Source organism: Lampetra fluviatilis, chromosome 46, assembly GCF_964198595.1.
Source record: "Lampetra fluviatilis chromosome 46, kcLamFluv1.1, whole genome shotgun sequence".
In the NCBI taxonomy this organism is placed as follows: Eukaryota; Metazoa; Chordata; class Hyperoartia; order Petromyzontiformes; family Petromyzontidae; genus Lampetra; species Lampetra fluviatilis.
In genome coordinates, this window is record NC_136320.1 from 8,378,805 (window position 1) to 8,395,723 (window position 16,919).

Below are 16,919 nucleotides of genomic sequence, written 5' to 3' on the forward strand. Positions count from 1 at the left end.
AATTAACAAATACAATTACTTTACCATGCAAGTAAAACATTAGTGTTTTAATATTTAAGTGTTATTTTTTTATTTAGGGCCCCTTTATAACATCATATGCTACAGGCCCCGCACTAGCTTCATCCGGCACTGGGGAGAAGCAAAACCATGGACCATCTCATGAGATGTCCTGCGGCAACCTCAACGCTACTCAAGATGTTGGCACTGCCAACAGCGGAAGCTGTCGCTTGCGCAGAATATTGGGGAAAGAGCGTAGAGGTTGGTCAGGAGAAACGACGGAAAAGAAGTGTTTCTGGAATTTAATTTGTAAATGTGCTATGATCAGTCTAAAAATAATCAGCCCGCGCCGACTTGCGCTACGGGGAATTTATTTTGTAACGTTGATTTATGTTCGTACAATCTTTTCGATTGCTCATTTGAGTGACGCAGTTCAATTTGCTTTATTTCGATTTGCTTCAGAGCCGTACTGTCCTTTATTTGTTTCTTATTTTGCCTTTGTCATTTTTGGCGACCCAGGTCAACCTTTGCCAATGAGACTCATCCTGTGGTGTTTTGAGATCTCCCCTGGTTACGCAAAAATCAACTTGAACTTGATATCCCAGCCTGTGAGGCAAAATCAAATAATGTTTCTTTTTCCTTGCAGGCGCACGGTGGACAGATGTTTAATATGAATCTGCTGGCATGATGCTTTAGTTGAAGCCCTTGAGGGCACACACCCAGATGCCTCCATCACCTCCCCTTCCCCTCCTGTGTCAATGCCCTTTAAAAATGCAGTAGTGCCCACTGAAAAATTGAACCGCTGGTCTTCGCCGTGTGATAAAATATTTAAATTTCCTATTCCTAATTTAATTCTTTTTTCAATAATAAAACCCGCATTCACGATGCGCTAAATAATTGTCATACTTTGTTTATTAAATAATAGAATATGTCTATATATATTATACTCCGCAGAGTAAATAATATGGGGACAGCATTGGAAGGCGTTCATTCAGTTGTGGATTGACCATGGCTGATGATGATGATTGAGATAAAAGTGTGCAATACAATATCCTGTTTTTTTTAATAGAATAAGCAAAGGCAAAGCCCTGCAATCGCTTGCTCACGCTACCGCTGCTAGAAGGGCCTCCATCTAGAGGGAGCTTCACAGGAAGTCCTCTCTTAGAAGCTATCTTGGCCTACTCTTCCACACTGGCCAGGCTTCCCGGACGCGGTTGGAGTGAGCACACTTTAACCCCCGCCATGCGCGACGTGCCGATCAACTTCACTTGCAGAATACTTTCACTTATTCGCCACAATCTGCCAGGGTTGACATTTATTGCCGCATTTTTATATCGTGCGTCATGAGAATTGGCCTGAAGAAAAAAAACGAATCAATGAAATTGGCCACCAAAATTTTGTATTTCGTGTTCATTTTGTTGATGTTCCATCTCACGCGAGTTTTTTTTTAAATCCCTCCCTGGGTGGTGGCTCCGTTCCCTCGAGAAACTACGATGGTCGTTCTTAAAGAGCGCCCACATCAAACAACCAGGACGTGGTCTGGGCCCTCATTACGCCTCGCCTGCCACCGACACCACGGTCGTAATGTCAGACGCCATAAAACCGTGGCCACTTTCGGAAAATGTTATGAATGGAGGCAGGGAGCTGGAGAGACCACATTACCGGCACCTTCAGCCGCAGCAAGCCACTGGACAGTCACTAAACTATACCACCCTGCCTTACCATTTTATACACTGCTGCAGTGGCGTTAAAGCATATTGTTCAATACACCTACCCTTCAAAAATACATTTTAAATATCAACACGACAACCGCCGTTTGCCACTAAGTGGTGGTGACATCACCAAGGCGTTTGTTGTGCCAGGCGAGGTGCACCTCGGGGCCACGTGAAGTGCGGAAGGCTTGCTGCTGGCAGGAGGACGAGACAGAGTCAGGTGCCATGGGTTGCCTGACCCAGATGACTGGCAAATACATCAGCTGTTATCCGCACTATCCCAACTTGCTGCGTTGTATCCACCCAGTGCTCTGCTCGTTGTTGTGAGCGTTGCTCCTCAATCCTCCGCTATTGCTGGAGTTGCGTCCTTCACAAACCTCCTCCATAGAGGCCGATCTTGACACCGCTGATATCAGTCATCGGCAAGTCCAATCAACTCCAACATCCTTCCGTAACACATCAGTCCATCTCTTCTCTAGCCTGTGCTGCCACTGTTTATTCCCCTCTCTCTGGCCAAACAGAAGCTCCCTGGGAATGCGGTGGCTGGGCATGCCAGCTACGTGACCCAGCCAACACAGCCTCGCCTGCCGGGGGAGCTCAATGATGAAATTACTCCAGATCTTTCAATGTTTTCGTGAGCTCCTCACACAACCCAGTCCGGTTAAACTTAGGATGGATCGGTGGCAGGCCAGCCTTGAGTGTTTCCAACCGGCGCAGAGGTTCCTTTAAAGAGCTCCAAGATTCGCACCATTTTAAACAAAGATCCCCCACATAGCCTTCACAAACTGTTGGGGCAAGTGCCATAAGCGAGCACCTATGAAGGACGTAACGGCACCCGAGGCAGTGGGCTGGCCAAAACCACGTCCGGCTGCCTTTGCCTCCCCCGGTGGTGATGTTTAAACACCACACCAGGTAATCATTTGAGGCTGAGTCGACCTAAGGGAGGCCCCAGGCAGTGCCGGATTATCCTAGTAGTAAAAGTCGCATATGCTATGGGCCCCGCACTTTCAAGGGCCCCGCGCTAAATGCTTTCAAGCTATCAATTCCGGTTCAGTGATTCTGCACTTGCTCTATTACTATAGTACTATACTGCCTTCAACTTTTATGAACGACTGGGCGTTTAGGTTAGCGGTTCGTCGTATTATCTGGCTGTTTCGCAAATGAACAAATACCATTACTTTACCATGCAAGTAAAACATTTGTGTTTTAATATTTAAGTGTTTTTTTTTTTATTTCGGGCCCCTTTATAACATATGTAGTGGGTTCCATGGAGACTGGAGACGTAGTCTTTAGAGGCAACACGGTTTATTTAAATCTTAAACAGAAAGCACCCTTTACTCCCACTACCTGGGGAGGTATGGCCTCTGGGCTGACGTGCCCTTTCACTGGGGCTACGGGCTCTGAGTCCTCCGCCTAAGGGTGACCTAGGGGAGGCTAAACTGACCCGACCCCGCCAAGGTGCGGGTCCCGACCACTGGTCCGTGCTCGGCCCCGGCCCTTAAAAGGACGTCGGATCCCGGGGTCCCAGGGTCCTAGCCGAGCTGGTCTTCTGTCTTCGTCTTCAGAGCACTGCCTCGAGCAGTCCTGGGGTCCGTCTTTTATACACACCTCGGGGACTCTCTGCCCCCGGTACCGCCCCCTTTCTGGAACCTTCCAGGGGGCTCTAGAATAACCCCCCAACCCCTCACTTGGGGTCGGGGGGAGAACTCGGCCTCTCAACAATCCAGCTCTCTATCTCTCTCTAACCCAGGGTGGCACCCCCTATAGACCCGTGCCCACAACTACAGGGAAGTATACACAGGCCGGTGTGTGCTATATATTTCCGACGCTACACATATGCTAGAGGCCCCGCACTAGCTTAATCCGGCACTGGTCCCAGGACCAGCTGAGAAAATCGTCACTCGTGTTGGCCGTGAGCAGGAATCACACTCGGGTGGCCGGGTTCGTAGAGTGCAAAGACAAAGAGATCCCACGCCCTCCCACCACGCAAAGCTGAATTTGATCTCCCTTCGCGTCGTAATAAAGGTAGGGCGCATGCCGAGTGACTGTGTACTCTGTTCGTGCTAATAATTATTGACACTGCAATCAGACCGGCATGGCGCGGTTCGTGCTGGGAGGAGAGGGCAGAGGTACCGTATGTGCGTACTGTGTGTACGTAGTGTGTGGTGTATGTAGCGTGTGAACGGAGTGTGTGGTGTATGTGTAATGGAGTAACACGCGTGGGCTTTTGCAAACAGTGGGCATGCACGTGTGAGCAGCGGACAGTGAGGTCACATCAGGGCGAACAGGTGCTGCGAGAGAAAGCAACGCCAGAGAGACGACCAATTAAGATGCATAGCCGTGATTGGTTGGCTGCAAATGCAGACACGGTGTAGGCGCCTCGGAGTCTGCAGATTGAGGCGATAGCAGCGGACGCCACGTGCGAGAGGCGACGGGAGGACTCCAGCTTAATTAGGGCGTTTAATGAGGAGCAGGATAAATACTGCAACGTGTGAGGCAGAGAGTTGAGTTGTTTGGAGTGAAGACAAGAGGGGAGAGAAGCCCGGGATCCGCTCTCCACACCTCGTCCTCTCCAGCGGTGATGGCTGATCCCCCACTTGAGGCAAGGGCGAGAGGTTGGAGAAGTGAGGGCAGACAAGCTAGCAGTAGAGAGGCTAGCGGAATCCTAAGTGTGAGTGCGCTAAGACTAGCAGTAGAGAGGCAAGCAGAGTACATAGCGGAAGGCTAGCAGTAGAGAAGCTAGCAGAGTGTATAGTGAAACGTTAGCAGTAGAGAAGCTAGCAGAAGATATAGTGCAAGGCTAGCAGTGGAGAAGCTAGCAGAGTGTACGGAAACAGGCTAGCAGCGGAGAGGCTAGCAGAGTGTACGGTGGGAACCTACCAGAGGGTGTAATAATAGGCCAGCAGCGGAGAGAGCGATACGAGCGGAGCGTGGCAGGCAGGCTAGCAGTAGAGAGGCTATGAGAGTGGGAGAGAACAGGCTAGCAGTGGAGAGGCTAGGAGAGTGAGTGAGGGCAGGCTAGCAGTGGAGAGGCTAGGAGAGAGAGAGACCAGGCTAGCAGTGGAGAGGCTAGGAGAGTGAGTGAGAGGGCAGTCTAGCAGTGGAGAGGATATGAGAGTGAGAGAACAGGCTAGCAGTGGAGAGGCTTTGAGAGTGAGAGAACAGGCTAGCAGTGGAGAGGCTATGAGAGTGAGAGAGTAGGCTAGCAGTGGAGAGGCTAGGAGAGAGAGTGAGAGAGCAGGCTAGCAGTGGAGAGGCTATGAGAGTGAGAGAGTAGGCTAGCAGTGGAGAGGCTATGAGAGTGGGAGAGTAGGCTAGCAGTGGAGAGGCTATGAGAGTGGGAGAGTAGGCTAGCAGTGGAGAGGCTATGAGAGTGAGAGAGCAGGCTAGCAGTGGAGAGGCTATGAGAGTGAGAGGGCAGGCTAGCAGTGGAGAGGCTATGAGAGTGAGAGGGCAGGCTAGCAGTGGAGAGGCTATGAGAGTGAGAGGGCAGGCTAGCAGTGGAGAGGCTATGAGAGTGAGAGGGCAGGCTAGCAGTGGAGAGGCTATGAGAGTGAGAGGGCAGGCTAGCAGTGGAGAGGCTATGAGAGTGGGAGAGTAGGCTAGCAGTGGAGAGGCTAGGAGAGAGAGTGAGAGAGCAGGCTAGCAGTGGAGAGGCTATGAGAGTGAGAGCAGGCTAGCAGTGGAGAGGCTATGAGAGTGGGAGAGTAGGCTAGCAGTGGAGAGGCTATGAGAGTGGGAGAGTAGGCTAGCAGTGGAGAGGCTATGAGAGTGAGAGAGTAGGCTAGCAGTGGAGAGGCTATGAGAGTGAGAGCAGGCTAGCAGTGGAGAGGCTATGAGAGTGGGAGAGTAGGCTAGCAGTGGAGAGGCTATGAGAGTGGGAGAGTAGGCTAGCAGTGGAGAGGCTATGAGAGTGGGAGAGTAGGCTAGCAGTGGAGAGGCTATGAGAGTGAGAGAGTAGGCTAGCAGTGGAGAGGCTATGAGAGTGGGAGAGTAGGCTAGCAGTGGAGAGGCTATGAGAGTGGGAGAGTAGGCTAGCAGTGGAGAGGCTATGAGAGTGGGAGAGTAGGCTAGCAGTGGAGAGGCTATGAGAGTGAGAGAGTAGGCTAGCAGTGGAGAGGCTATGAGAGAGTAGGCTAGCAGTGGAGAGGCTATGAGAGTGAGAGGGCAGGCTAGCAGTGGAGAGGCTATGAGAGTAGGCTAGCAGTGGAGAGGCTATGAGAGTGAGAGGGCAGGCTAGCAGTGGAGAGGCTATGAGAGTGAGAGGGCAGGCTAGCAGTGGAGAGGCTATGAGAGTGGGAGAGTAGGCTAGCAGTGGAGAGGCTATGAGAGTGGGAGAGTAGGCTAGCAGTGGAGAGGCTATGAGAGTGGGAGAGTAGGCTAGCAGTGGAGAGGCTATGAGAGTGAGAGCAGGCTAGCAGTGGAGAGGCTATGAGAGTGAGAGGGCAGGCTAGCAGTGGAGAGGCTATGAGAGTGGGAGAGTAGGCTAGCAGTGGAGAGGCTATGAGAGTGAGAGGGCAGGCTAGCAGTGGAGAGGCTATGAGAGTGGGAGCAGGCTAGCAGTGGAGAGGCTATGAGAGTGAGAGGGCAGGCTAGCAGTGGAGAGGCTATGAGAGTGAGAGAGTAGGCTAGCAGTGGAGAGGCTATGAGAGTGAGAGGGCAGGCTAGCAGTGGAGAGGCTATGAGAGTGAGAGCAGGCTAGCAGTGGAGAGGCTATGAGAGTGAGAGGGCAGGCTAGCAGTGGAGAGGCTATGAGAGAGAGTGAGAGAGCAGGCTAGCAGTGGAGAGACTATGAGAGTGAGAGGGCAGGCTAGCAGTGGAGAGGCTATGAGAGTGAGAGGGCAGGCTAGCAGTGGAGAGGCTATGAGAGTGAGAGAGTAGGCTAGCAGTGGAGAGGCTATGAGAGTGAGAGGGCAGGCTAGCAGTGGAGAGGCTATGAGAGTGGGAGAGTAGGCTAGCAGTGGAGAGGCTATGAGAGTGAGAGAGCAGGCTAGCAGTGGAGAGGCTATGAGAGTGAGAGGGCAGGCTAGCAGTGGAGAGGCTATGAGAGTGAGAGGGCAGGCTAGCAGTGGAGAGGCTATGAGAGTGGGAGAGTAGGCTAGCAGTGGAGAGGCTATGAGAGTGGGAGAGTAGGCTAGCAGTGGAGAGGCTATGAGAGTGGGAGGGCAGGCTAGCAGTGGAGAGGCTATGAGAGTGAGAGGGCAGGCTAGCAGTGGAGAGGCTATGAGAGTGGGAGAGTAGGCTAGCAGTGGAGAGGCTATGAGAGTGGGAGGGCAGGCTAGCAGTGGAGAGGCTATGAGAGTGAGAGGGCAGGCTAGCAGTGGAGAGGCTATGAGAGTGAGAGGGCAGGCTAGCAGTGGAGAGGCTATGAGAGTGGGAGAGTAGGCTAGCAGTGGAGAGGCTATGAGAGTGGGAGGGCAGGCTAGCAGTGGAGAGGCTATGAGAGTGAGAGGGCAGGCTAGCAGTGGAGAGGCTATGAGAGTGGGAGAGTAGGCTAGCAGTGGAGAGGCTATGAGAGTGGGAGGGCAGGCTAGCAGTGGAGAGGCTATGAGAGTGGGAGTAGGCTAGCAGTGGAGAGGCTATGAGAGTGAGAGAGTAGGCTAGCAGTGGAGAGGCTATGAGAGTGAGAGAGTAGGCTAGCAGTGGAGAGGCTATGAGAGTGGGAGGGCAGGCTAGCAGTGGAGAGGCTATGAGAGTGAGAGAGTAGGCTAGCAGTGGAGAGGCTATGAGAGTGAGAGAGTAGGCTAGCAGTGGAGAGGCTATGAGAGTGGGAGAGTAGGCTAGCAGTGGAGAGGCTATGAGAGTGGGAGAGTAGGCTAGCAGTGGAGAGGCTATGAGAGTGGGAGAGTAGGCTAGCAGTGGAGAGGCTATGAGAGTGGGAGAGTAGGCTAGCAGTGGAGAGGCTATGAGAGTGGGAGAGTAGGCTAGCAGTGGAGAGGCTATGAGAGTGGGAGAGTAGGCTAGCAGTGGAGAGGCTATGAGAGTGGGAGAGTAGGCTAGCAGTGGAGAGGCTATGAGAGTGAGAGAGTAGGCTAGCAGTGGAGAGGCTATGAGAGTGGGAGAGCAGGCTAGCAGTGGAGAGGCTATGAGAGTGAGAGAGTAGGCTAGCAGTGGAGAGGCTATGAGAGTGAGAGAGTAGGCTAGCAGTGGAGAGGCTATGAGAGTGAGAGAGTAGGCTAGCAGTGGAGAGGCTATGAGAGTGGGAGGGCAGGCTAGCAGTGGAGAGGCTATGAGAGTGAGAGGGCAGGCTAGCAGTGGAGAGGCTATGAGAGTGAGAGAGTAGGCTAGCAGTGGAGAGGCTATGAGAGTGAGAGGGCAGGCTAGCAGTGGAGAGGCTATGAGAGTGAGAGGGCAGGCTAGCAGTGGAGAGGCTATGAGAGTGAGAGAGTAGGCTAGCAGTGGAGAGGCTATGAGAGTGGGAGTGTAGGCTAGCAGTGGAGAGGCTATGAGAGAGTGAGAGAGCAGGCTAGCAGTGGAGAGGCTATGAGAGTGAGTGGGAGAGTAGGCTAGCAGTGGAGAGGCTATGAGAGTGAGAGGGCAGGCTAGCAGTGGAGAGGCTATGAGAGTGAGAGGGCAGGCTAGCAGTGGAGAGGCTATGAGAGTGGGAGGGCAGGCTAGCAGTGGAGAGGCTAGGAGAGTGAGAGGGCAGGCTAGCAGTGGAGAGGCTATGAGAGTGAGAGGGCAGGCTAGCAGTGGAGAGGCTATGAGAGTGAGAGGGCAGGCTAGCAGTGGAGAGGCTATGAGAGTGGGAGGGCAGGCTAGCAGTGGAGAGGCTATGAGAGTGGGAGAGTAGGCTAGCAGTGGAGAGGCTATGAGAGTGGGAGAGTAGGCTAGCAGTGGAGAGGCTATGAGAGTGGGAGAGTAGGCTAGCAGTGGAGAGGCTATGAGAGTGGGAGAGTAGGCTAGCAGTGGAGAGGCTATGAGAGTGGGAGAGTAGGCTAGCAGTGGAGAGGCTATGAGTGAGAGAGTAGGCTAGCAGTGGAGAGGCTATGAGAGTGAGAGAGTAGGCTAGCAGTGGAGAGGCTATGAGAGTGGGAGAGCAGGCTAGCAGTGGAGAGGCTATGAGAGTGAGAGAGTAGGCTAGCAGTGGAGAGGCTATGAGAGTGAGAGAGTAGGCTAGCAGTGGAGAGGCTATGAGAGTGAGAGAGTAGGCTAGCAGTGGAGAGGCTATGAGAGTGGGAGGGCAGGCTAGCAGTGGAGAGGCTATGAGAGTGAGAGGGCAGGCTAGCAGTGGAGAGGCTATGAGAGTGAGAGAGTAGGCTAGCAGTGGAGAGGCTATGAGAGTGAGAGGGCAGGCTAGCAGTGGAGAGGCTATGAGAGTGAGAGGGCAGGCTAGCAGTGGAGAGGCTATGAGAGTGAGAGAGTAGGCTAGCAGTGGAGAGGCTATGAGAGTGGGAGAGTAGGCTAGCAGTGGAGAGGCTATGAGAGAGTGAGAGAGCAGGCTAGCAGTGGAGAGGCTATGAGAGTGAGTGGGAGAGTAGGCTAGCAGTGGAGAGGCTATGAGAGTGAGAGGGCAGGCTAGCAGTGGAGAGGCTATGAGAGTGAGAGGGCAGGCTAGCAGTGGAGAGGCTATGAGAGTGGGAGGGCAGGCTAGCAGTGGAGAGGCTAGGAGAGTGAGAGGGCAGGCTAGCAGTGGAGAGGCTATGAGAGTGGGAGGGCAGGCTAGCAGTGGAGAGGCTATGAGAGTGGGAGGGCAGGCTAGCAGTGGAGAGGCTATGAGAGTGGGAGGGCAGGCTAGCAGTGGAGAGGCTATGAGAGTGGGAGAGTAGGCTAGCAGTGGAGAGGCTATGAGAGTGAGAGGGCAGGCTAGCAGTGGAGAGGCTATGAGAGTGAGAGGGCAGGCTAGCAGTGGAGAGGCTATGAGAGTGAGAGGGCAGGCTAGCAGTGGAGAGGCTATGAGAGTGGGAGAGTAGGCTAGCAGTGGAGAGGCTATGAGAGTGGGAGAGTAGGCTAGCAGTGGAGAGGCTATGAGAGTGAGAGGGCAGGCTAGCAGTGGAGAGGCTATGAGAGTGAGAGGGCAGGCTAGCAGTGGAGAGGCTATGAGAGTGGGAGAGTAGGCTAGCAGTGGAGAGGCTATGAGAGTGGGAGAGTAGGCTAGCAGTGGAGAGGCTATGAGAGTGAGAGGGCAGGCTAGCAGTGGAGAGGCTATGAGAGTGAGAGAGTAGGCTAGCAGTGGAGAGGCTATGAGAGTGAGAGAGCAGGCTAGCAGTGGAGAGGCTATGAGAGTGGGAGGGCAGGCTAGCAGTGGAGAGGCTATGAGAGTGAGAGAGTAGGCTAGCAGTGGAGAGGCTATGAGAGTGAGAGGGCAGGCTAGCAGTGGAGAGGCTATGAGAGTGAGAGGGCAGGCTAGCAGTGGAGAGGCTATGAGAGTGAGAGGGCAGGCTAGCAGTGGAGAGGCTATGAGAGTGGGAGGGCAGGCTAGCAGTGGAGAGGCTATGAGAGTGAGAGAGTAGGCTAGCAGTGGAGAGGCTATGAGAGTGAGAGGGCAGGCTAGCAGTGGAGAGGCTATGAGAGTGAGAGGGCAGGCTAGCAGTGGAGAGGCTATGAGAGTGAGAGGGCAGGCTAGCAGTGGAGAGGCTATGAGAGTGGGAGAGTAGGCTAGCAGTGGAGAGGCTATGAGAGTGAGAGAGTAGGCTAGCAGTGGAGAGGCTATGAGAGTGGGAGAGTAGGCTAGCAGTGGAGAGGCTATGAGTGGGAGAGTAGGCTAGCAGTGGAGAGGCTATGAGAGTGAGAGAGCAGGCTAGCAGTGGAGAGGCTATGAGAGTGGGAGAGTAGGCTAGCAGTGGAGAGGCTATGAGAGTGAGAGAGCAGGCTAGCAGTGGAGAGGCTTTGAGAGTGAGAGAGCAGGCTAGCAGTGGAGAGGCTATGAGAGTGGGAGAGTAGGCTAGCAGTGGAGAGGCTATGAGAGTGGGAGAGTAGGCTAGCAGTGGAGAGGCTATGAGAGTGGGAGAGCAGGCTAGCAGTGGAGAGGCTATGAGAGTGAGAGGGCAGGCTAGCAGTGGAGAGGCTATGAGAGTGAGAGGGCAGGCTAGCAGTGGAGAGGCTATGAGAGTGAGAGGGCAGGCTAGCAGTGGAGAGGCTATGAGAGTGGGAGAGTAGGCTAGCAGTGGAGAGGCTATGAGAGTGAGAGAACAGGCTAGCAGTGGAGAGGCTATGAGAGTGGGAGAGTAGGCTAGCAGTGGAGAGGCTTTGAGAGTGAGAGAACAGGCTAGCAGTGGAGAGGCTATGAGAGTGGGAGAGTAGGCTAGCAGTGGAGAGGCTATGAGAGTGAGAGGGCAGGCTAGCAGTGGAGAGGCTATGAGAGAGTAGGCTAGCAGTGAAGAGGCTATGAGAGTGGGAGAGTAGGCTAGCAGTGGAGAGGCTATGAGAGTGGGAGAGTAGGCTAGCAGTGGAGAGGCTATGAGAGTGAGAGGGCAGGCTAGCAGTGGAGAGGCTATGAGAGAGTAGGCTAGCAGTGGAGAGGCTATGAGAGTGGGAGAGTAGGCTAGCAGTGGAGAGGCTATGAGAGTGAGAGGGCAGGCTAGCAGTGGAGAGGCTATGAGAGTGAGAGCAGGCTAGCAGTGGAGAGGCTATGAGAGTGAGAGAGTAGGCTAGCAGTGGAGAGGCTATGAGAGTGAGAGGGCAGGCTAGCAGTGGAGAGGCTATGAGAGTGGGAGAGTAGGCTAGCAGTGGAGAGGCTTTGAGAGTGAGAGAACAGGCTAGCAGTGGAGAGGCTATGAGAGTGGGAGAGTAGGCTAGCAGTGGAGAGGCTATGAGAGTGAGAGGGCAGGCTAGCAGTGGAGAGGCTATGAGAGTGGGAGGGCAGGCTAGCAGTGGAGAGGCTATGAGAGTGGGGGAGTAGGCTAGCAGTGGAGAGGCTATGAGAGTGGGAGGGCAGGCTAGCAGTGGAGAGGCTATGAGAGTGAGAGGGCAGGCTAGCAGTGGAGAGGCTATGAGAGTGGGAGAGTAGGCTAGCAGTGGAGAGGCTATGAGAGTGAGAGGGCAGGCTAGCAGTGGAGAGGCTATGAGAGTGAGAGGGCAGGCTAGCAGTGGAGAGGCTATGAGAGTGAGAGGGCAGGCTAGCAGTGGAGAGGCTATGAGAGTGAGAGGGCAGGCTAGCAGTGGAGAGGCTATGAGAGTGGGAGAGTAGGCTAGCAGTGGAGAGGCTATGAGAGTGAGAGGGCAGGCTAGCAGTGGAGAGGCTATGAGAGTGGGAGAGTAGGCTAGCAGTGGAGAGGCTATGAGAGTGGGAGGGCAGGCTAGCAGTGGAGAGGCTATGAGAGTGAGAGGGCAGGCTAGCAGTGGAGAGGCTATGAGAGTGGGAGAGTAGGCTAGCAGTGGAGAGGCTTTGAGAGTGAGAGAACAGGCTAGCAGTGGAGAGGCTATGAGAGTGGGAGAGTAGGCTAGCAGTGGAGAGGCTATGAGAGTGAGAGGGCAGGCTAGCAGTGGAGAGGCTATGAGAGTGGGAGGGCAGGCTAGCAGTGGAGAGGCTATGAGAGTGGGGGAGTAGGCTAGCAGTGGAGAGGCTATGAGAGTGGGAGGGCAGGCTAGCAGTGGAGAGGCTATGAGAGTGAGAGGGCAGGCTAGCAGTGGAGAGGCTATGAGAGTGGGAGAGTAGGCTAGCAGTGGAGAGGCTATGAGAGTGAGAGGGCAGGCTAGCAGTGGAGAGGCTATGAGAGTGAGAGGGCAGGCTAGCAGTGGAGAGGCTATGAGAGTGGGAGAGTAGGCTAGCAGTGGAGAGGCTATGAGAGTGAGAGGGCAGGCTAGCAGTGGAGAGGCTATGAGAGTGGGAGAGTAGGCTAGCAGTGGAGAGGCTATGAGAGTGGGAGGGCAGGCTAGCAGTGGAGAGGCTATGAGAGTGGGAGGGCAGGCTAGCAGTGGAGAGGCTATGAGAGTGGGAGAGTAGGCTAGCAGTGGAGAGGCTATGAGAGTGGGAGGGCAGGCTAGCAGTGGAGAGGCTATGAGAGTGGGAGAGTAGGCTAGCAGTGGAGAGGCTATGAGAGTGGGAGGGCAGGCTAGCAGTGGAGAGGCTATGAGAGTGGGAGAGTAGGCTAGCAGTGGAGAGGCTATGAGAGTGGGAGGGCAGGCTAGCAGTGGAGAGGCTATGAGAGTGGGAGGGCAGGCTAGCAGTGGAGAGGCTATGAGAGTGGGAGAGTAGGCTAGCAGTGGAGAGGCTATGAGAGTGGGAGGGCAGGCTAGCAGTGGAGAGGCTATGAGAGTGGGAGAGTAGGCTAGCAGTGGAGAGGCTATGAGAGTGGGAGGGCAGGCTAGCAGTGGAGAGGCTATGAGAGTGGGAGAGTAGGCTAGCAGTGGAGAGGCTATGAGAGTGGGAGGGCAGGCTAGCAGTGGAGAGGCTATGAGAGTGGGAGGGCAGGCTAGCAGTGGAGAGGCTATGAGAGTGGGAGAGCAGGCTAGCAGTGGAGAGGCTATGAGAGTGGGAGGGCAGGCTAGCAGTGGAGAGGCTATGAGAGTGGGAGGGCAGGCTAGCAGTGGAGAGGCTATGAGAGTGGGAGGGCAGGCTAGCAGTGGAGAGGCTATGAGAGTGAGAGGGCAGGCTAGCAGTGGAGAGGCTATGAGAGTGGGAGGGCAGGCTAGCAGTGGAGAGGCTATGAGAGTGGGAGGGCAGGCTAGCAGTGGAGAGGCTATGAGAGTGGGAGAGCAGGCTAGCAGTGGAGAGGCTATGAGAGTGGGAGGGCAGGCTAGCAGTGGAGAGGCTATGAGAGTGGGAGGGCAGGCTAGCAGTGGAGAGGCTATGAGAGTGGGAGGGCAGGCTAGCAGTGGAGAGGCTATGAGAGTGGGAGGGCAGGCTAGCAGTGGAGAGGCTATGAGAGTGAGAGTAGGCTAGCAGTGGAGAGGCTATGAGAGTGAGAGTAGGCTAGCAGTGGAGAGGCTATGAGAGAGAGTGAGAGAGTAGGCTAGCAGTGGAGAGGCTATGAGAGAGAGTGAGAGAGTAGGCTAGCAGTGGAGAGGCTATGAGAGTGGGAGAGCAGGCTAGCAGTGGAGAGGCTATGAGAGAGAGTGAGAGAGTAGGCTAGCAGTGGAGAGGCTATGAGAGTGGGAGAGCAGGCTAGCAGTGGAGAGGCTATGAGAGAGAGTGAGAGAGTAGGCTAGCAGTGGAGAGGCTATGAGAGTGGGAGAGCAGGCTAGCAGTGGAGAGGCTATGAGAGAGAGTGAGAGAGTAGGCTAGCAGTGGAGAGGCTATGAGAGTGGGAGAGCAGGCTAGCAGTGGAGAGGCTATGAGAGAGTGAGAGAGTAGGCTAGCAGTGGAGAGGCTATGAGAGTGGGAGAGCAGGCTAGCAGTGGAGAGGCTATGAGAGAGAGTGAGAGAGTAGGCTAGCAGTGGAGAGGCTATGAGAGTGAGAGGGCAGGCTAGCAGTGGAGAGGCTATGAGAGTGAGAGGGCAGGCTAGCAGTGGAGAGGCTATGAGAGTGGGAGGGCAGGCTAGCAGTGGAGAGGCTATGAGAGTGAGAGAGTAGGCTAGCAGTGGAGAGGCTATGAGAGAGAGTGAGAGAGTAGGCTAGCAGTGGAGAGGCTATGAGAGTGAGAGGGCAGGCTAGCAGTGGAGAGGCTATGAGAGTGGGAGGGCAGGCTAGCAGTGGAGAGGCTATGAGAGTGGGAGGGCAGGCTAGCAGTGGAGAGGCTATGAGAGTGGGAGGGCAGGCTAGCAGTGGAGAGGCTATGAGAGAGAGTGAGAGAGTAGGCTAGCAGTGGAGAGGCTATGAGAGTGGGAGAGTAGGCTAGCAGTGGAGAGGCTATGAGAGTGGGAGAGTAGGCTAGCAGTGGAGAGGCTATGAGAGTGGGAGGGCAGGCTAGCAGTGGAGAGGCTATGAGAGTGGGAGAGTAGGCTAGCAGTGGAGAGGCTATGAGAGTGGGAGAGTAGGCTAGCAGTGGAGAGGCTATGAGAGTGGGAGAGTAGGCTAGCAGTGGAGAGGCTATGGAGTCGCGTGGTGTTAAAAGCGAGGGGTTCTGTTCAATAAAAAGTGACACAGGAGAAAAAGTTTTCCGCGTGAAATAAAAACACTACAACACGAGGTCTCATTAGTTTATTCACATCGGTTTATTGTGTAGGGCTGTTACGGGAGGGCTGTAAGTGCATACGATCCAATGGGTAACAAACACAGTGGGCGGAGTTACGGGAGTACACGGGGGGGGTGCCCGCAGCGACGTCCGCATCAGGCAGCCTGGGGGGTTGTGATCCTGTTGGGGGGTATAAAGGGGGAGGACAAAGAGAGCTCGGGGCTCAGTCTGGGAACGAAGGAGGAAGAGTGAAGATCCTCTAGCTAGAGCCCTGGACTCCCCTCGACGCCGCCCTTGTCAGGGCTGCAGAGGAGCGAGCCAGAGGCGTGGTTCCGTGAACCAGGGTTAGACCCTGGGACTCCGGAGACCGTAGCCCGACTCACCAGTGTCGGGCCAGTTAGCCTCCCCTAGCTCGTTAGAGGAGGACTTGGGGATAGGTGAGATTAGCTAGGGGGTATCCCCAGTTATCCGGGTGAGGGGGCCGCTACCCCCTCTAGTGTTGTCCTGTACCGATAAGCTGAAAATAAATATACGTGTGCCTCAACCTGGGTGTCCAGCGTCTTCACCGGTACTTCATCTGGTGTCAGAAGTACTACGGACATGGAAACACGTCAGACAGCTCGAGCCAGAGTACCGGAGGAGGACACTGCTGAAGTCGTTGAGCCCGAGGCGGCTCACCAAGACATGGCGCAGCCGGGGGCCGACGCCTTCCTACCGGGGCATCGGCATGAAGAGGGGCCGCAGCCAGACGCGCTACGGCTGGCTCACGAGAGACTGGCGGAGCTACTGTACGCCGCTGCCGCCACGCTGGAAAACATCACGCGGCTGGGGGCTGGTGGTCCACCACGGGGCGAGGGGAGTCGTCAACCTGAGCGCCTTCCCGCCATTTCTGAAAACTCAAACTTTGAATTTCCCGCCATCGTCACGGCAGCTGCGGAGGGCGTGGCCGGGCTCAACCTTGGGTCCGACACCGCTCTCGCTGGGACAGCTGCGTCATCTCCAGCGGAGGGAGCGTCATCACATCCGCGACAGGCGATTCCATCTGCCATTCGCGCCGACGCACAGCCGAGTCCCGGGGATAGCAGCCTACAGACGTCCAAGGCGAACGCTGCGCTACAACAACGGCTGCCTCCGCTGAAAGAATTTGTTGGTGCAGAGGGCGACTGGGGCGGCTTCCAGCGACGCTTCATCGCCCACCAAGAAATGGCAAGGTGGTCCGACGATGAAGCCCTCTGCGCGCTGCCGGCGCTCCTCGACGCAGACGCGCTCGCCGCCCTCACATCGGCGCCGAAAGAGAAGCGGTCTACTCTGCCGAAAGCACTACAGCTGCTGGCCGGGGTCTATGGACCTTCAGCGGAATGCAGAGAGCGGTTCTACGAGCGCAAGCGGGGTGAGAAGGAGTCGCCCCTGGCATACAGGACGAGCCTCCTAGCGCTGGCTAAGACGGCTTTTCCCCGTATGGACGACGATGGCGTGGACGCGATGGTCACGGAGAAAATACTCCTCCTGGCAGACGACCTGGACATCGCTGTCGTCGCACAGGAGGACGCCGAGATGACCTCTCTTCAGGCGGCGCGCCTCCTTCACGCCAACCTTCTGTCCCTGCGGCGGAAAGCCAGCAGGGCATCGGCAGGGCGTGCGGTGGCTGCAGCCACCCTTCCGACGGAGGAGCTCTTCGCCGTCGACCATCGACGGCAACAGGCGCAAGAAGTACGGTCGGCCCGGGACGGGTCAAGCCGTTTCAACCGCCCGTCGTCTCCACCGGGGCTCCCGCGGTGTTTCAACTGCGGCGTCCGGGGCCACGTCGCCTCGGGGTGCCGCTCTCCTCGACAGCGCGGGACGACGGCTCGACGGGACGCCGGGCCTCCTCCTCCCAAGCTCCAGCAACATGACCCGGCGAGTCGCGGCACCACACATGTTTGGCCAAAGCACCTACCCGTTGCACGCTCTCGCACCACAACAAACGGGGGGCCGATGTCGCGTTGCGTGGGGCCAACGCGGATCACTGCGGGGACTCAAATCGAGCCCAAACAGTGGTCCGTGTTGGCCCATCGCGTGGTAGCCGCGTCGTCAGGGTCGTCGGCCGTAGTCGGACACATTGACGGGGTAGAAGTACGCATCTTGGTCGATACGGGGGCATCGGCGACAATCATTTCGGAATTAATTTACAATATTCTGCCCGTACAAAGCCGGCCTTTACTGCCGGTTAACGTC